Raw genomic sequence first — 21403 nt, 5'->3', positions numbered from 1 at the left:
ACAGCGGACACACCAGGAACCGCGGTGTTGGCCGTCGAATGGCGCTAGCTGCGCAGCATTTGTGCACCGCCGCCGTCAGTGTCAGCCAGTTTGCCGTGGCATACGGAGCTCCATCGCAGTCTTTAACACTGGTAGCATGCCGCGACAGCGTGGACGTGAACCGTATGTGCAGTTGACGGACTTTGAGCGAGGGCGTATAGTGGGCATGCGGGAGGCCGGGTGGACGTACCGCCGAATTGCTCAACACGTGGGGCGTGAGGTCTCCACAGTACATCGATGTTGTCGCCAGTGGTCGGCGGAAGGTGCACGTGCCCGTCGACCTGGGACCGGACCGCAACGACGCACGGATGCACGCCAAGACCGTAGGATCCTACGCAGTGCCGTAGGGGACCGCACCGCCACTTCCCAGCAAATTAGGGACACTGTTGCTCCTGGGGTATCGGCGAGGACCATTCGCAACCATCTCCATGAAACGGGGCTACGGTCCCGCACACCGTTAGGCCGTCTTCCGCTCACGCCCCAACATCGTGCAGCCCGCCTCCAGTGGTGTCGCGACAGGCGTGAATGGAGGGACGAATGGAGACGTGTCGTCTTCAGCGATGAGAGTCGCTTCTGCCTTGGTGCCAATGATGGTCGTATGCGTGTTTGGCGCCGTGCAGGTGAGCGCCACAATCAGGACTACATACGACCGAGGCACACAGGGCCAACACCCGGCATCATGGTGTGGGGAGCGATCTCCTACACTGGCCGTACACCACTGGTGATCGTCGAGGGGACACTGAATAGTGCACGGTACATCCAAACCGTCATCGAACCCATCGTTCTACCATTCCTAGACCGGCAAGGGAACTTGCTGTTCCAACAGGACAATGCACGTCCGCATGCATCCCGTGCCACCCAGCGTGCTCTAGAAGGTGTAAGTCAACTACCCTGGCCAGCAAGATCTCCGGATCTGTCCCCCATTGAGCATGTTTGGGACTGGATGAAGCGTCGTCTCACGCGGTCTGCACGTCCAGCACGAACGCTGGTCCAACTGAGGCGCCAGGTGGAAATGGCATGGCAAGCCGTTACACAGGACCACATCCAGCATCTCTACGATCGTCTCCATGGGAGAATAGCAGCCTGCATTGCTGCGAAAGGTGGATATACACTGTACTAGTGCCGACATTGTGCATGCTCTGTTGCCTGTGTCTATGTGCCTGTGGTTCTGTCAGTGTGATCATGTGATGTATCTGACCCCAGGAATATGTCAATAAAGTTTCCCCTTCCTGGGACAATGAATTCACGGTGTTCTTATTTCAATTTCCAGGAGTGTAGTTGTGACTAAGTGATTGACAATTAACTTCTGGCAGCTGTTGCTGTCTTATTAGTTGAAATGGGGTACTGCAGTTGTACTTGAACCATATTGAAATGATGAACCGCTCACAGCGTTTCACGAAAGCTATCCTCCAAGGAGCCCCAATTAACTCTGTTACTCTTTTGTAAGAACCTCATCGGTCTGTCAGTGTGCTTGGATTTATTTAAAAATTGGCGGATGGCAAGACTTGTTAGAAGTCACAACATCCGTTGCTGTTGGCTTTCTGAAGATATTGAAGGTATGCAGTTTGTCTTGTCTCATCGCCACAAGGTACAAAAACGAAATACAAGTGCTTTAGAGCTCTACAATAAAGTCAATTTCTTCGTGGAACCTATTAAATTTACCAACTGTTTTATGAATGAACTCCTCAGCTCCATCCACGAGCAACCAAGTTTCATTGATACAGGTTTTTATAACACGCTGACTCCTCAAGTAAAAGAAATAAATGTGACATTCTTTTCTTATTTATCCAGCTTGTTGTAAAAAAATGTACACATATGCAAGCGTAAGGTAAAAGAGAATAGATGCTTCAGTGAAAGTAAAAAGGTAAGGTATCGATATACGAAAAAAAAACTGTCAGCTGTTAAGCATTAGAAATTTATTGCGGAGAAAAGCTTCTTCGCGTCATTCACTCTGGTTTGTCCCATCTTGTGCTGTAGATGCAGGTATGAGTAACTGGCAAATCTTGTACTTGTTATTGTTCTGAATAATATACAGAATACAATACTCAAACAGCAATATGTGATATTACAATGCTCAAACTGCGATATCATCTTGCTGTTTGAGCATTGTATTCTGAACACAGCCTAACGCTATTTAAGATGGAAATGAAACTAAGATTTTTCACGGTCAATCTGTTTATCGAACAAGGGTACGTTCATCAGCACCACACGGCCTGAAACATTCACCGATCAGTAAGCGATGGTTATTTCATTTTTCATACAGGATTTCACATAATACTCAATGAGACAACTAATATTTTCAGATGTTTGGATTTAAATCCAATACGTTATGCTATCGCTTCTGCGATGTGTCGTTCCGACGGCAAACCTTTAATTCATGCACTGAGAAGATTCATTTTTAACTTAGTCATTGTCATACTTTCTCACTGCTGCCCGGCAAAGGACACATTATATTCCAGATTGCTAGTAAAAATATCTGTCATTGTGCCTCATATGCTTGATCTCATAGGAAGGCCAATTTCCTGGACGTAAAATTTGTTAACAGTTGATTAAGACAGCCAATCAGCTGCGTTAAGTGGTGGTATTCAATTAACCTTTAATTCAACTGGTTAGCTGTCTTGTTCGAGCTGTTATTCTGTAATCGTTGCTGAAATGCAGCCATATTCAAAATAGTAAAATTTGTTGTTAAATGGGAAATAATTAAAATCAGTGACAAGCCTCAGTAGCTCTATAACCTGGAAAGTTTTCTGTCTTCAGAGCTTCTTATGCGTGAGAAAGTTATTTTGAATAATACCTGAACGTTAGCGTACAAGTTTTTAATGTCCAGGAGGATTCAGTGATCAGTTTATCTTTAAGTGGATGGACATTAACAAGGATTAGTGGGCCGAGAATCTGATATTCGCATTTTTAAAATAAGACAAGAACTTTGTGTCCGAATAACTTGTTTTTAGTTTTTCACTTTCAAGGGCATGTTTATGTAGGGATAGCAAAATCGAATAACGGTAACTTTATTCTTGAACTGTATTGCTTAGATCTAAGGCACTGCAGTCATGGACTGTGCGGCTGGTCCCGGCGGAGGTTCGAGTCCTCCCTCGAGCATGGGTGTATGTTTTTGTCCTTTTAGGGTAAGTAGTGAGTAAGCTTAGGGACTAATGACCTTAGCAGATAACAATGAGTTGCTAATCTGCTGCCTCCATTCCATAATTGTACACTACAACTACGCACAACTACGATCGATCTCACAGGGCCACTTCCAGTTATCAAGAGAAATTTACTCGCTATTCAACGTAGTTGCTCTTCCTGAATGAACTTAAAGATACTGGTACCATTATCTGACTGCGGGAGACTGATTTCTTACGTTAATGAATAACTGGACGCTTCGAAGTACACAGTTAGTAGAGCTCCTAGATACTGAATTAGACGGGGAAGATTCCAGTTATTAATACGTTGTTCTTTTTTTCCAGTAAAATAGCAACCACTGCTTTTATAATATTTCTGGAACTATCTGGAAACAAGAGGCCTGCACAGAGCAAATCTGACCAATCTCATTCATTATTTAAACAGACCACTAGCCATATACTTACGATTAACTTTCATATCCATTAAGTTATTACATCATTTTTCTCCAGGCTCACTTAATATTCGCCGGATTTAACGTTTCACATACACCTGAATTTGATAGAAATTGTTATTGGACTTCCAGAGTAATTGATTTACTACACATCTTTTTCTACATTTTTATACGTGCTGGGCAGACGGGTAAGATCTTTGGATATGTGATTTGTGGACTGCAGGTGAGTGTAACGGATGTGTGTGCAGTGTAGTGAAATGTTTGTGTTCTGTGATGATGCTGGGAGAAGGGAGAGGGTGAAACTGGTCCCAGCATATATAGCCTATTTCTGTCGAAGAGCAGCAACGGGGCCGACGAGCTTAAAGTCCACAGCCGACTCATGGATCACTATCTACAGTGTCACACACTTACGTCTCATGATACACTTGGAATGATGTGCTAATTATCTGATCAAGAATATCTGGACACCCCTACGTAATGCGGAATTGACCACTGGATGTCACTAAAAACGGACACGCCAGTATAAAAGGAGGCGGGGACTACTGGGTTGTCAGTGGAGGAATGGTAACAGCAGAATGGGTTGATTATGAGAGTACAGTGACTTCCAACGTGTACTAGTCATCAGATATCATCTACGTAACAAACCTATCAGCGACGTTTCAGATCCTCTAAAGAGGTCCAAGTCAACTGTTGGTAATGTGACTGTGAAGTGGAAACGCAAAGAAACAACCACAATTAAACCAAGAGACGGCAGACCTCATATATCGACGGACAAGGATCATCTCGCATTACGGAAGGTGGCTGTAAAAAATCGCATGAAGTCTGCGGAAGGAATCACTCGTGATTTCCAAAGCACCACCAGTAGTTCAGCTACCATAATGTCTATGTGTAAGGAGTTAAAATGAAGGGGTCTAATGGACGAGCACACGTTTCTGTAGTCAATGCTAAGCGACGCTTGAAACAGCGTTAAGTGCTTATGACTGGAACTGAGTAATTTTGAGTGATGAATCATGCTATACACAGTGGCAAACCGATAGAAGCGTTTGAGATTGGTGAATGCCTGGAGTTGTTACCAACCATAATTTGTAATGGCAACAGTGAAGTGCTGAGGAGATGGTATTATGGAATGTATGGAATGTGGGTGTTTTTCGTGGTCAGCATGTCGTCCCCTTATTGCGCTTAAGAAAATGCTAGATGCGGAGTTTTATGAACGCATTTTAAATCATTGTGTACTGCGGACAGTAGAGGAACAGTTCGGAGGCGAAGACAATGCTACGTATCATAAATTAGCGTCTGTGAGGAAGTAGTTTATGGATAGTAACATTCCTGAAATGGATTGGCCTGCCAAGAATCCCTCTGTACCCAAAGGAACACCTATGGGGTGAGCTATAACGTCGACTTGGCTCCAGACTCCAACGTCCTATATCAGTACCATCTCTGGTTTCGGCTCTTGAGGAAGAATGGACTACGATCCGTCCACAAACATTCAGACAGCTCGTTGAAAGTTTTCCCGGCAGAGTTCAAGCCGTCAAAAGAGCGAAGGGCTTGAGTTAGATTTGTTTAAGGGCGCAAAAATAATTTGGCCCATGTGAGAAGCGTGGAACACGGAGACAAAGAGAGCAGTTAAAAACGATTACACGTTAAGCCCAATCGACGGAAAAAAAGACAGCTTAAAACAGAGAAATGGAGAAAAGTCCGTAAAATACGCCCTAGAGAAACGGAGATTCTGCACTAAAGGTTAAATGTCCCTCGCTATATTGCTACGACGGATAAAAAGTAAAACGCGGTCAACATCACGCGCGTCGTTCGCTAAAGCGGCCGATAACTCAGACGGAAAAAACAAATGAAAACGTAAGTGGTTCGGAGAAGGCGTTCCGCCAGGAAATGGCGGACCGTCAAAGGTTGAGGGCAATGAGCAGCGCTTAGCGAATGGCGATGGCTAAAAAGACAGTGTCCGATATGCAACCTAGCTCTCTCCTCACGGCGGGCGGTTCGAGAGGAGGTCGTCCAGGCCGGTGGGAGAGGCTTAATTCCCCAGAGTTTGTTCCCATGAAAGGAGGACCAGTGGTGATGCCAAAGTGACACCATCTGTTGACCGACGGCAACACAGAGATCTTCGGAGGGAACGTAAGAACGAGCGAGCTTAGGTAGGAAGATTGCTGCCTTGGTAGCAGCGTCAGCGGTCACATTTCCTGTCAGACCGACGTGACTAGGAACACACATAAACATCACAGTGGCTCCATGAAGAGTGATTAAGTGACAGCTTTCCTGGACCCGTTGCACTAAACAGAGCAGATGACGCAATTGAAAAGCCTGTGTCACCAGATGACTGCATGGCCTGATACAGAGCGAACAGTTCTGCTGTAAATACTGAGCAGTGTGCCGGAAGCCGATAACGAAGAACGTCGGTGCCAATGGCGAAGGCACACCCGACACCACGGTCATTCCGAGAGCCATCAATGTACACCGAGGTACTATCGCGAAGTTCCGTGCGAAGGTCGTGAACTTAAGGTGACAGAGCGATGGTGGAGTAGTGTCCTTAGGAAGCGAATGAAGGCCAAGGTGAACACTGGCCGCCGCACGAAGACAAGGTGGTGAGGGGTTCATACCCATCGGAAAAGCGGCAGGTAGCGTGAAGTTAATCAGCCGGAATGCGCCGAAAGCCAACTCAAACAGGTAACAGAGAAGAGGGACGCGCCCCATACTGGCGATCAAAGGAGTAATCGAAAGAACTAGGCATAGGATGGTTGGCCAGGCACGGCAGACAAACAACATGCATATCTGCTGAGGAGAAAGTCACGGCGATACAACAGCGGTAGTTGGGCAGGTCCTGCACACAGATTCTCAACCGGGCTAGTGTAAAAGGCGCCAGTGGCCAAACGGACGCTACAATGGTGGATAGTCTTGAGACTTCGTAAGAGGGACGGACGTGCAGACGCTTAAACACATAATCTAGTTTTGAGTGGACAAGGGAACTGTACAAAAGGAGGAGAGTGGATCGAATTGCTCCCCAGGAAGTACCACTGAGGACACGTAAGACATTGAGGGACCGCGTACAGCGGGCTGCCAGGTAAGACACGTGGGAGGACCAAGACAGTTTCCTATCGGCCGGGAGCCCCTGGAATTTCATAGTTTCAACGAACGGAAGAGCAACAGGCCCAAGATATAAAGACGATGGAAGAAACCAAATGCGCTGGTAGAAATTCGTACAAACGGTTTTGTTAGCGGAAAAATGAAAACCATTGTCGATGCTCCATGAGTAAAGACGATCAGGCATCGCTGAAGATGCCACTGAAGAAGCAGGGAGTTGGATAGATTGGTTGATCAAACTTGTTACAGTATCATATGCCTTCATTGCCGTCCTCATCATCATTATCAGTATAATCAATCTTCATCTTCTTCTCTTTACCCATTTTTTCCTTCTGCTCCTCCTTCTTCTTCGTCCGGCCCTGGGGTGGAGGATCGGGATGAAGTGAGAGCATGATCTAGCTTCCTCATAGTAAAGGCACCATGGTAGCACTCCTATTCTGAGAAGAGAAGGGTATCGCCCTCAGAGCGAGCCTTCTCCACTCGTTTCCGACAGAGGAAGGCAGTGTGGTAGTGGGAGGAGTTCTAAATCCCCGCAAAATGGCGGCCTAAGGTGGAGATAGCAATAGGGTTCACTATGACATCGTCTGCTACTGTCAGGTCGGAAATTGAGGATGGGCCTTAGTCCCAAACAGTTGTCGGAGGTTGGCCCACATGACGGAAGAGGGAGTGGCACTGCTAAAAGAACTAGTGAATGAAACCCAGCCAGCTTTTTTGCTACCCCGAATAACTAGACGACAATGTGCACGCTATTGTTTATAATAAATACATTTTGCCGTCATAGAATGACGGTTAAAATGCGGAGAGCACATCTCCGCGCGCGAACTGCGTGCGGCACGCCTCAGTTCACCAAGGGACTGGGAGACGGCGCGGTACGGAGGAAGTGCGAGGAATGGAACGTTCTGCGGCGGCACCTAGGGATAACGTTTGTAAGATATTCTACCTGGTCATCGCAGCTGGGAGAGGAGGTTAAGTTGATTGAGAAGGTGAGCCAAGAGGGCACCTCTCGGACAGGCTCTTGTCCCGCTTGTATTGCTGAGAAAAAACGATTTGCAAATTCGTAATTAGTATTCGTTCTTCCTCAGTCTTCTATGACATTAACATGGGACATTAACATGTGATGAGTTCTTCCCCAGGCTGCAGATATCGTATTCCTTTCAGCGACCATAAGTCTGTCCTGACTCTTTGTAACACACAACAAAAGTTACAGGTTTGCCGTCCACCGGCATATTTTGTATATTCTGGTATCTCCTTAAAAAACAAGTTTATAGTAGAAGCAGGTAGTTGGACAGTTTGGTTGTTTAAACTTGTCTGCATATCCTATGCATGCATTGTTGTCCTCATTATCATTATCAGTATCATCAATCTTCATCTTCTTCTCATTATCCTTTTTTGCCTTCTGCCCCTCCTTCTTCTTTTTTTCTTCTGTATCGTTATCATTCCCATCATCATTATTTCCTTTTTATCGCAATCTCCACCATTAGCAGCACCATCGCCATTATTCTTTTCTTCTTGTTCTTGCGATTTATTGCCTTCTTACAATCATAATTATTGGTATTATTATCACTATGTCCATCATCATAATCTTATTCTTCTACTCCATCATCTTCATAATATTTGCCTTTGGAATCATCGTCTGCATCATTAACATCATCACCACGACCACCACCCCACCATTATCTTCATGTTCTTCTTCGTCTTCTAGATTATCTTCTTCTATTGCTTAGTCTTTTTCTCCTTCTTCTCCTCCTTCTTCTCCTTTATCATTATCAATTTCCTCTTCTATTTCATTATCATCATTACTGTCTTGATCTTCTTCTTCTACTTCATGATCATCTAGGGTCCATAGTCATATGAATTATTTGATTATATAGATAAGCAGCAATACAAACACCTCTCATTGGTCATAGACAGATTTTAAATCGTATTTCTACTATATTAACTTTCTATAGATTGACAATTTCAATATCTATGCAATCAAATCATCAGTCATGCAGCAAAGTAGTTTGTTTATGTCATATGTTACCAGATAGTGTCTCAGACCACTCAGAAAAATCGGATGTTCTAATCGTTTATGTCGTATCCATTGAAACAAAGCCACAGAAAATTGACGTATAATCGTCATAAATGCGTAGTGGAAAGCTGACTGTAAGTGAAAGGTTACTTTTAATTGTGTATTTCAATTGATATTCCCAGACTTCGTTAAAAAGATACTAATATTTCATACCTTCCAGGGCAAATATTTAACAGATCAGGGAAAGACTTAACCGATCAAGGAGGAAGGTCGTAATCATCTCTGAACGAGGCTGAAACTGAAATGTCGGAATGCTGACGCAGCCACCTGTCAGTCACAACACAATGACGCAGCTCTGTCAGTTGCTGCTCTTCTCCCAGCTGATCGGCGTCGCAACATTCGCGGTAATGGACTGCTACATTGTACTGTCCGTCACCGGAGCAGGTGCGGACGATGGCGTACCCCAGGCGGTAGGAATGCGTAAATAATTTCCCCCGAGCTCGGAGAACAGCCCTGGCATTCCTCAGCGCGGATTCTCACGAACCTTACGTAAGCGTAGGGCTCGCAGGAATGAGAGCCAAAAAGCAACGGGGGGAAAAAAAAGAAATGGGCGCAGCCACGAGGTCAGCTCATGTGCTCCGGCGGTCAGCCCTGGACGCCCTATAAAAGGCTATCACCGTGCCAGAGGTGTCTTCACTCTCCCCCGCCCCTTCCCACCTACCCGCCCAGTCAGGTGATACAGTGTGGAAGAACGAAACTGAGGCAGGGAGGAGGGGAGAAACAAAGATCGAATGTGTATCGCGAGGCGGGGCGATGCGACTGCGAACCTGTTCCGCCACAGTCGGCCGTGACATTTCGCAGATGAGCAGCTCTGCGCCGCCGAGTCCAGCTCCATCAGCGCGGCTCGCTCGGGCCAGTTTTTCACGCGCCCTGTCGCATCCAGCAATGCCAACAGGTTGCCGATGGACTGGCAAAAAGGGTCCACAGCGGGGCGGTTACCGGTGACTACTGCGCCGGCTGCTGCTTCCACGATTCGCCTGCGTCGTCTCGTTTCGCGGGAAGGCTGGAAAAACTGAAGGAAAGTTGCGCAATGCGAACGGTCCCGCGCGTCTCGAAGCGTGTGGCGTTCATCCCAGACTGAGGCAATGGCGCAGCGGTGCAGAACAGAGCACCTTACGAGGGTACAAAACGTCTTCTAAAGACACTTCAGAGGTTTAGCCTAAGCTGTCCCCAGCTGTATAGAAAATCTCCCTTCACAGTCACTGGCTATCTGTCAACTATATCTAAACCTAAATCACTACCCTGCAATTAACAAATAAATGCTCTACCGTTCTACTCTCGAACAGCGCACGGGAAGAACGAACACTACACTACTGGCCATTAAAATTGCTACACCACGAAGATGACGTGCTGCAGACGCGAAACTTAGCCGACAGGAAGAAGATGCTTTTCAGACCTTACACACAAGGTTGGCGCTGGTGGCGACACCTACAACGTGCCGACATGAGGAAAGTTTCCAACCGATTTCTCATACACAAATAGCAGTTGACCGGCGTTAGCTGGTGAAACGTTGTTGTGATGCCTCGTGTAACGAGCAGAAATGCGTACCATCACGTTTCCGACTCTGATAAAGGTCGGATTGTAGCCTATCGCGATTGCGGTTTATCGTATAGCGACATTGCTGCTCGCGTTGGTCGAGATCCAATGATTGTTAGCAGAATATGGAATCGGTGGGTTCAGGAGGGTAATACGGAACGCCGTGCTGGATCCCAACGGCCTCGTATCACTAGCAGCCGAGATGACAGGCATCTAATCCGCGTGGCTGTAACGGATCGTGCAGCCACGTCTCGATCCCTGAGTCAACAGATGGGGACGTTTGCAAGACAGCAACCATCTGCACGAACAGTTCGACGACGTTTGCAGCAGCATGGACTATCAGCTCGGAGACCATGGCTGCGCTTACCCTTGACGCTGCATCACAGACAGGAGCGCCTGCGATGGTGTACTCAACGACGAACCTGGGTACACGAATGGCAAAACGTCATTGTTTAGGATGAATCCAGGTTCTGTTTACAGCATCATGACGGTCGCATCCGTGTTTGGCGACATCGCGGTGAACGTACATACTGGCGTATCACCCGGCGTGATGGTATGGGGTGCCACTGGTTATACGTCTCGGTCACCTCTTGTTCCCATTGACGGCACTTTGAACAGTGGACGTTACATTTCCAATGTGTTACGACCCGTGGCTCTACCCTTCATTGGATCCCTGCGAAACCCTACATTTCAGCAGGATAATGCACCTCCGCATGTTGCAGGTCCTGTACGGACCTTTCGGGATACAGAAAATGTTCGACTGCTGCCCTGGCCAGCACATTCTCCAGATCTATCACCAACTGAAAGCCTCTGGTCAATTGTGGCCGAGCAACTGGCTCGTCACAATACGCCAGTCACTACTCTTGATGAACTGTGGTATCGTGTTGAATCTGCATGGGCAGCTGTATCTGCACACGCCATCGAAGCTCTGTTTGACTCAATGCCCAGGCGTATCAAGGCAGTTATTACGGCCAGAGGTGTTTGTTCTGGGTACTGATTTCTCAGGATCTAAGCACCCAAACTGCGTAAAAATGTAATCACGTGTCAGTTCTAGTATATAATATTTGTCCAATGAATATCCGTTTATCATCTGCGTTTCGTCTTGGTGTAGCAATTTTAATGGCCAGTAGTGTCAAATCTTCCCATGCGAGCTATAATTTCTCTTCTTTTATTGCGACGATCACCTCTCCCGTAGGTGGGCGCCACCAAAATAGATTCGCATTCGGAGGAGAAAGTTGGTGACTGAAATTTCGTGGGAAGTTCCCGCCGCAAAGGGAAACGTCTTCGTTTCAATGGTTTCTACCCCATCTCGCGTATTACTTTCGTGACACTTTCCTCCCTATTTCGCGATAACATGAAACGAGCTGTCCTCATTTGAACTTTTTCGTTTTCATCCGTCAACCCTATCTGGTGCAGACGCATACGCGCAAAAATAGTCCAGAAGAGGACGAACAAGCGTAGTATAGGCAGACTGTTTAGAGAGCTGCTGCATCTTGCAAGTGTTCTGCCAATAAAATGCAGTATTTCGTTTGCTTTCCCCATAATATTATCTATGTGATCGTTCCGATTTAAATAATTCGTAATTATAAATCCTAAGTATTTAGCTGGACTGACAGCCTTTAGATTTGAGTGATTTATCATGTAACCGGAACTTACCGGACTTCTTTCAGTACTCAAGTGGATGAGCACTCGTTGTAGCTATCGAAGGACTAATGCAACTCGCCATTACTTTGCAATCTTAAATACGTCACTGTTCTCATTCATTCTCCCTCAACTATTCACTGTTTTTATTTTATTGTGGTGGTACGCCAGCAATTTAAGGTTCTATGTTATTAAATTAATTAATTTGATTATTAATTTGGGTTCTGAAAGTGACTGTAGGCAACAGAAGTGCCACGAGTAAAGTCACTAAATTAAAATATAAAAATTAAGGGTTTAGCTCACGATTGGAAGGTTAGTGAGAAGGTAATACTCCTCTTTATGTAAAGATAATAACATTTAGCATTTCTAAACTGGCAGGTGTGGCCGAGTGGTTCTAGGCGCTTCAGTCTGGAACCGCACGACCGCCACGGTCGCAGGTTCGAATCCTGCCTCGCGCATGGATGTTTGACGTCCTTACGTTGGTTAGGTTTAAGTAGTTCTAAGTTCTAGGGGACTTATGACCACAGCAGTTGAGTCCCATAGTGCTCAGAGCCATTTGAACCATTTTTTTGTTATTACCATTGATTGCCCATGTCTCATCTATAAATGATTGATTATGAGTGGAGCTGCATTTCTTTCCTTCACTGTAATTTCTGTGGATCTTCTTTTGTGTTTGTAACGGCTAGCAATCATGCTCACTATATTTGCAGGTTTAATTATCAGACGATTACGTTGACAGTGAGAGTAACGTGACGTGCTGCGAAATCGGTAACACCACAAACGGACGGATGAGCTGCCGAGTTGATGCAACACAGGCGAGGGTCGCTATTATACAGATTTCCTTGCTCTTACCGTAATGTCTGTCTGGTTCCCCTAGACGTAGCATCGGACATGTCATCAGGTGAGGATCAGTAGGAACGGCGTGTGTCGACCATAGGATACACTGAAAATAACTATATTATCTAGAGGAATATTGTTTGCGATGAATACAGTTACTAAAGTCACGATATCATTTTAGGCATGGTCCACTGCGAGCAGAATATCGCATCTTCGTAGCTTATAGGGTAATTTTGTATTAAAAATGAAGAAATTCCTCCAGCTGTGCTTAAGGTGTGGGTTTTATTTTGGCAACTACTTTCAACGTTGTAACAGCGTCATCTTCAGTCCCATTCACTTGTTGACGTCAACTGCGTGCGGCTGATACTAGAAGTCAGTGGTGAGATTTGGACGTGCGCCGTGTGGAAGGTCGGTAGTAACTCACCTTCCACACGGAGCACTTCCATACCTCACCACTGACTTCTAGTATCAGCAGCACGCAATTGACGTCAACAAGTGAATGGGCCTGAAGATGACGTTGTTACAACGTTGAAACTAGTTGCCAAAATAAAATCGACACCTTAAATACAGATGGAGAAATTTCTTCATTTTTAATATGAATTTATACCAGCTGACGTCCCACTGTTCTCTATTTCAACTATGGATGTACGAAGATTACAGGGTAAATGGTGATGGCACATAGTTTATACATTTTTGTTATCAGCACCTCAAACATACTGATACAAACCACAACTCAACTACAATTGGGATAGCAAGTTGCGCTAACTCCCTTGTAAGTCATATTTCAACTGTTTTGGATCTTTTGATGAATTTGCAAGATCGTGGCATCACCTGCAAACAAACAGGGCTGCTCATGTTGTCTCCTAAATCATTTTATACGGAATAGCAACAGCAAATGGCAAGAACATTCTCTTGGGGAACGACTCATCAGTGATGCAAATACCGAAACAGAAAGACGAGGTGCCGAAGCCGTTAAACATGGAATATGGAGAAATGGGAAGACTGTCATTTGGTCGGACGAGTCTTGTTTCACACTGTTTCCAACTTCTGGCAACGGAAGGGGTCCTGCTATGAAAGGAAGTGGCACCCAGTCGGGTCATATGGCGGCCTACAGTGAGGTTGGTGTCCAGGGCGCCTCCAGACACGTGTTTGGCCTGAAATCTCATTGACTGGGTTAGAACTGTTTTCAGTGATGACCCACTCTTCAGACTGAGACCCGGTGGTCAGCGAAGACATCCCAGACAGTGGTCGGACACCAACTTGACTGTCGCCCTCTGTAAGGTCCGACAACCAGGGGGTGTCATTTCCTTTCATAGCAGGACACCTTTTGCTTGTCATCCGCGACACCCTTAAAGCACAGAGGTACGTCGACGATACTGTGCTGCCTGTTTTGCTTCCCTTCCTGGCAAGCCATCCTGGGCTTGCATTTCGACAAGATAATCCCCGCCCTCACACGACGAGAATTTCTACTGCTTGTGTTAGTGCTCTCCGCAGTTGAGAACGTATGGAGCATTGTGGGCGGGGCCGCCAAACTGACTCGGGATTCTGACGATCTGACGCTCCATTTGGACAGAATTTAGCACGATATCCGTCAGGGGGACATCCCACAACGCTATCAGTCAATGCCACACCAAATAATTGCTTGCTTAAGGGCCAGAGACGGACCAAGGCGTTTTTGACTTTCTTAGTTTCTGAAGCTCTTTTTCTTGAATAAATCATTTAATTTTTCTGAAATTGGAGTCATCTTGTAAGTAGGCTGTTTAAGTTTTTATATTGGTAACGCCACGTAGCGCTCTGTATGAAAATCACTGGCTGTGCTGTGTGCAGTGGCTGGGTGAAATTGTTTGCTATTGTAGTGTTGGGCAGTTGGATGTGAACTGCTCGTAGCGTTGTGCAGTTGGAGGTGAGGCGCCAGCAGTAGTGGATGTGGGGAGAGAGATGGCAGAATTTTGAGAGCGGACGATCTGGACGGGTGTCCATCAGAAAGAGTAAATTTGTAATACTGTATATCACGAACTGATATATATATATATATATATATATATATATATATATATATATATATATATATATATATATATATATATATATATATATACTCCTGGAAATTGAAATAAGAACACCGTGAATTCATTGTCCCAGGAAGGGAAACTTTATTGACACATTCCTGGGGTCAGATACATCACATGATCACACTGACAGAACCACAGGCACATAGACACAGGCAACAGAGCATGCACAATGTCGGCACTAGTACAGTGTATATCCACCTTTCGCAGCAATGCTGGCTGCTATTCTCCCATGGAGACGATCGTAGAGATGCTGGATGTAGTCCTGTGGAACGGCTTGCCATGCCATTTCCACCTGGCGCCTCAGTTGGACCAGCGTTCGTGCTGGACGTGCAGACCGCGTGAGACGACGCTTCATCCAGTCCCAAACATGCTCAATGAGGGACAGATCCGGAGATCTTGCTGGCCAGGGTAGTTGACTTACACCTTCTAGAGCACGTTGGGTGGCACGGGATACATGCGGACGTGCATTGTCCTGTTGGAACAGCAAGTTCCCTTGCCGGTCTAGGAATGGTAGAACGATGGGTTCGATGACGGTTTGGATGTACCGTGCACTATTCAGTGTCCCCTCGACGATCACCAGTGGTGTACGGCCAGTGTAGGAGATCGCTCCCCACACCATGAGGCCGGGTGTTGGCCCTGTGTGCCTCGGTCGTATGCAGTCCTGATTGTGGCGCTCACCTGCACGGCGCCAAACACGCATACGACCATCATTGGCACCAAGGCAGAAGCGACTCTCATCGCTGAAGACGACACGTCTCCATTCGACCCTCCATTCACGCCTGTCGCGACACCACTGGAGGCGGGCTGCACAATGTTGGGGCGTGAGCGGAAGACGGCCTAACGGTGTGCGGGACCGTAGCCCAGCTTCATGGAGACGGTTGCGAATGGTCCTCGCCGATACCCCAGGAGCAACAGTGTCCCTAATTTGCTGGGAAGTGGCGGTGCGGTCCCCTACGGCACTGCGTAGGATCCTACGGTCTTGGCGTGCATCCGTGCGTCGCTGCAGTCCGGCCCCAGGTCGACGGGCACATGCACCTTTCGCCGGCCACTGGCGACAACATCGATGTACTGTGGAGACCTCACGCCCCACGTGTTGAGCAATTCGGCGGTACGTCCACCCGGCCTCCCGCATGCCCACTATACGCCCTCGCTCAAAGTCCGTCAACTGCACATACGGTTCACGTCCACGCTGTCGCGGCATGCTACCAGTGTTAAAGACTGCGATGGAGCTCCGTATGCCACGGCAAACTGGCTGACACTGACGGCGGCGGTGCACAAATGCTGCGCAGCTAGCGCCATTCGACGGCCAACACCGCGGTTCCTGGTGTGTCCGCTGTGCCGTGCGTGTGATCATTGCTATATATATATATATATATATATATATATATATATATATATATATATATATATATATATATATATATATATAACTTCTGAATATTATTAAGGTAAATACATTGTTTGTTCTCTATCAAAATCTTTCATTTGCTAACTATGCCTATCAGTTCAAATGGTTCAAATGGCTCTGAGCACAATGGGACTTAGCATCTGAGGTCATCAGTCCCCTAGAACTTAGAACTACTTAAACGTATCTAACCTAAAGACATCTCACACATATATTTTCGAAGAAGGATTCGAACCTGCGACCGTAGCGGTCGCGCGGTTCCAGACTGAAGTGCCTAGAACCGCTCGGTCACAACGTCCGGCGCCTATCAGTAGTTAGTGCATTCAGTAGTTACAATATTTTATTTAGCTGGCAGTACTGGCGTTCGCTGTATTGCAGTAGGTCGAGTAACGAAGATTTTTGTGAGGTAAGTGATTCATGAAAGGTATAGGTTATTGTTAGTCAGGGCCATTCGTTTGTAGGGATTATTGAGAGTCAGACTGCGTTGCGCTAAAAATATTGTGTGTCAGTTTAGTGTTCATCAGGGTAAGTAAAGAGAGAAATGTCTGCGTACGTTCAGTTCTGCTCAGCTGTTTGAAAATCAAATAACTTAAGAGGTTTATCAGCACAGTAATTCATTAATTTTTCTAAGGGGATGTTTCGATCTGTTCGTCTGCACGTGTACATCACGTTTACCGATTTCCTTCGTATTTGCGCAATTCCTTCATGTGCGTTGTTCTCTTTTGTCTTGGGGCGTAAATACAGGTTGTCTCTCCCAAGAGCCACCAGGCTCATTTTCTCTGATGTTTCAGCAGATATTTGATATTTTGTTTTTGTAGTGTGTAGATGGACTTGTCCAAACAGACATTGTTCATCACGACTATCATGTGAAGCACAACCGAAAGTATCGATTTGTTTCCGACTACAACCAAAATGTTTTGAAAGCTGAATTTTATGTGCCCAATCGATAGACTCTCTCTAAATTAGTGCGATATTCGTTTTATTGACGCATATAAACACAAGACATTAAAACAAGAAGCATAAAAAGTGTTCCAGCAGCGACTCAGCAGCGCTTCTGTATGGCGGTAGCAGACAACACTGGGCAGGGCGGGGTACTCAGTCACTGGTAGACTACTCGATGCTTTCTACTGGCAACTGGCGCCGCGTGAAAGACGTGATGCGCAGTATTGACATGGGACGACTTCAGTATTTTTTTCTTTTTTGTGAGGTATTAGTCTTCTGATTAGTTTGTTACGGCCCGCCAGGAATTCAAGTCCTGAGTCAACCTTTTCATCTCAGCATAGCACCTGCATCCTACGTTTTCAATTATTTGATCAATATATTCCAATCTCTATCTTTCTTACAGCTTTTACGAACTACAGCTTCCTCTAGTACCATGTAGATCATTCCCTGATTTCTTACACGTGTCTTATCATCCTGACCCTTCTTCTTGTCAGTGCTTCCGGTATGTTTCTTTCTTCACCGATTCTGAACCTCCTCATCCCTTTTCAACATTCCTCTGTAGAATCATATATCAAACGCTCAATCCTCTTCTGCTCTGGTTTTCCAGCTGCCTGTGATTTGATGTAAGCTTCTCTCTAATCTCATTTCTGGGGCTTCTCATTACCTTTTTTTAATTTTTTTATTTATTTATTTTATTTTTCTTGCATTTTACTTTCAATCAAAATTCTGCACTTATTAGACTGTTCATTCCGTTCAGTAGATCTTGTAACTCTTCTTCACTTTCAGTGAGGATAATAATGTCATTAGAGTATCTTATTATTGATATCCTTTCACACTGAGTTTTAATTCCACCCTTCAAACTTTATTTCCCGTCATTGCTTCCTCAATATATAGACTGAACAACACATTTTTTAATCCGAGCGCTTCGTTCTACGTTATATTATTGTTCATTCTTCTTTCTTGCACAAACTGTGTATTACCGACTTTCTCTAGAGGTTACTTTAATTTTTTCAGAATTTCAAACATCTTGTAGTATTTTACACTGTCGAAAGCCTTTTCCCAATCTTCAAATCCTATGAACGTGTCTTGATTTCCCTTTAGTCTTACTTCCATTATCAAACGCAACGACAGGACCGCCTCTTTGGTTCCTTTGGCTTTCCTAAATCCAATCTGATCATCATCTAACAGATCCTCAGTTTTCTTTTCTATTCTTCTGCATATTGTTCTTGCCAGCAGCTAGAGTGCATGAGTTATTTCGGACGATTCTCTGAAATCTCACTCTGCTCTATATCATGACCAAAATGTGATCTGAGTCTTCATCTGCACCTGGTTACGCCTTACAATCCAGTCCAGTATCTGATATCGGAATCTCTTTCTGACCACGATTAAATCAAGCTAGAATTTTCCGTCTATTCGGGCCTTTCCCAAATATGCCTCCTCCTCTTATAATGCTTGAACAGAGTATTTGCTATTACCATCTAAAATTTATTGTGGAACTCAATCAATCTTTCTCCTATCTCACTCATACTGCCAAGCTCATATTCGCTTGTAACCCTTTTTTCTATTCCTTCCCCTAGAATCGCATTCAAGCCCCCCATGACTATTAGATTTCAGCTCCCTTTACATACTGAATTACTCGTCCGACACCCACATATACTTTCTCCATCTCTTCCTCTTCTACTTGCGACGGTGGCATGTATTAGTGAACTATCGCTGTAGACGTTAGTTTCCTGTCGAATCTGATGCGAACAACCCTATCACTGAACTGTTCACAGTCTGTGCCCTGTTTCCCTATTCATGAGAAATCCTACACTCTATACACTTTTCTCTGCTGCTGTTGATATTACCCAGTATTCGTGAGACCACAAATTCCTGTCTTCCTTCCATACCATCACTATATTTGGATTCATTCTTAGCGTTTCTCTTTCTGGGTTTTCTATCTTTTCTACAACTTCTGACAAGCTTTGGTTAGACTCGCAGAATATTATCCATTCGTTGGTTGTCTCACCTTTTTCTCGTGGTCATGTCCTAATTGGCAGTCCCCTCCCGGAGATCCGAATGGGCCGCTAATCAGGAATATTTTGCCAGCGGAGAGACGATGATGATGAGACATTTTGAATCGCAGGCCACATGCACCGGTGAATACACATATGTGTCTTCAGTGCAGTGCTTTCCATTGCCTTCTGCATCCTCATGCTGTTGATTTGCATCTACATCTAGACAGATTCTCCGCAAGCCACCATATGGTGCGTGGCGGATGGTACCCTCTACCGCTACTAAGAAAAAACTTCAAATTCCCGCCAAGGAGAGTATGGTTCAAATGGTTCAAATGGTTCAAATGGCTCTGAGCACTATGGGACTTAACTACTGTGGTCATCAGTCCCCTAGAACTTAGAACTACTTAAACCTAACTAACCTAAGGACATCACACACATCCATGCCCGAGGCAGGATTCGAACCTGCGACCGTAGCAGTCGCGCGGTTCCGGACTGAGCGCCTTAACCGCGAGACCACCGCGGCCGGCCAAGGAGAGTATGTACATGACGTCCAAGGAACACGGTGGTAATGTCTTCCTCAAAATAGCGCGCCCTGTTTCTCTGTCATTCAGAACCCGACGGCACATAAAAGTTAATTATACGTGTTTCAACATCATGGAGGTCATTCTTCTGACAGATGGAAGATGCCCGATGTCATCAATGTGGGACACATCGTGTACGTAAATGGCTACCTTGTGCCCATTACGATCCGCATGAGACGCATAGTACTAGTATCCAGCGACCTGTGGCAGCGCAGCGAGATGAACTTCCTGCATCAACGTAATATCTATATGAGGTGCCCAAGTCATCTCCCTCAGAAGACATATGGCGACTGGTGAGCATACATTGTTAGTATTTATCGTTGCAATTTGGCAGGCATGGCCCTAATTCCCATCCCAGCAGTGTGTACTATCCCGGGTTCGATTCCCGGCGGGGTCAGGGATTTTTTCTGCCTCGAGATGGCTGGGTGTTGTGTGCTGTCCTTAGGTTAGTTAGGTTTAAGTACTTCTAAGTTCTAGGGGACTGATGACCATAGATGTTAAGTCCCATAGTGCTCAGAGCCATTTGAACCAATTTGAATTTTTGAGTGTGTACTAGGATTAGTGGACATCGGTGCGGAGGCAGGCTGTTGGAAGTGTCCGTCTGTCCCGTGCCCTTCGCCTTCCTCAAGTATTAGTTCGACGTCTCAGGCGCTGGCAACAGCTCCAAGAGGTCCAGATCCTCCTTGTAGTCATCCCTTGCTGGAGCAACCACTGAAGCAACAGTTTTCATGTCGTCAGTTTCTATTCGCACCAAACCAGCAGCCTTGTCCATTATGGCGATGAAATTTGAGTCTTGGAGAGTAGAATCACTTCCTTGCAGTGGTGGAGGCATCGACATCTAGTATTCCAATGTTGTGTGTTCCATGGCCTCATTCGGTTCAAATGGTTCAAATGGCTCTGAGCACTATGGGACTTAACAGCTGTGGTCATCAGTCCCCTAGAACTTAGAACTACTTAAACCTAACTAACCTAAGGACATCACACACATCCAGGCCCGAGGCAGGATTCGAACCTGCGACCGTAGCAGTCGCGCGGTTCCGGACTGCGCACCTAGAACCGCGAGACCACCGAGGCCGGCGCCTCATTCGGTTTCGAAGATGTTGGGGCATCATCTAGGTGTGCAGACATGTCGTCGTCAGGGCACAGGGAAACATCCTGTGCAGATGTCGCACGGCACTGCCTCTTGTGCTGTTTTGGGGAACGCTGTTTGCATGTCAGAGGATGGAAGGAACTTTAGCACGTCTAGCGAGAAAGCATACGTCTTAACGATAAGGGTGTCGATCCCTGTTGCAATACCTGTAGTATGATCGCCCAATGACAAAGCTGATGCTGTAGAAACGAGCAAATGAGGTATGCAACGTCCCCTCCACCCCTTCCTCAGAGTTATCTTTGGTAAATGGTTCAAATGGCTCTAAGCACTGTGGGACGTAACATCTGAGGCCATCAGTCCCCTAGACTTAGAACAACTTAAACCTAACTAACCTAAGGACATCACATACATCCATGCCCTAGGTAGAATTCGAAACTGCGACCGTAGCAGTAGCGCGGTGGCGGAGTGAAACGCCTAGAAACGCTCGGCCACAGCGGCCGGCTATTCTTTCTGAGGCCGCCCCGACTGTCT

This window comes from Schistocerca cancellata, chromosome 2 (genome assembly GCF_023864275.1).
Source record: "Schistocerca cancellata isolate TAMUIC-IGC-003103 chromosome 2, iqSchCanc2.1, whole genome shotgun sequence".
In the NCBI taxonomy this organism is placed as follows: Eukaryota; Metazoa; Arthropoda; class Insecta; order Orthoptera; family Acrididae; genus Schistocerca; species Schistocerca cancellata.
Note: the sequence above shows the minus strand (reverse complement) of the source record.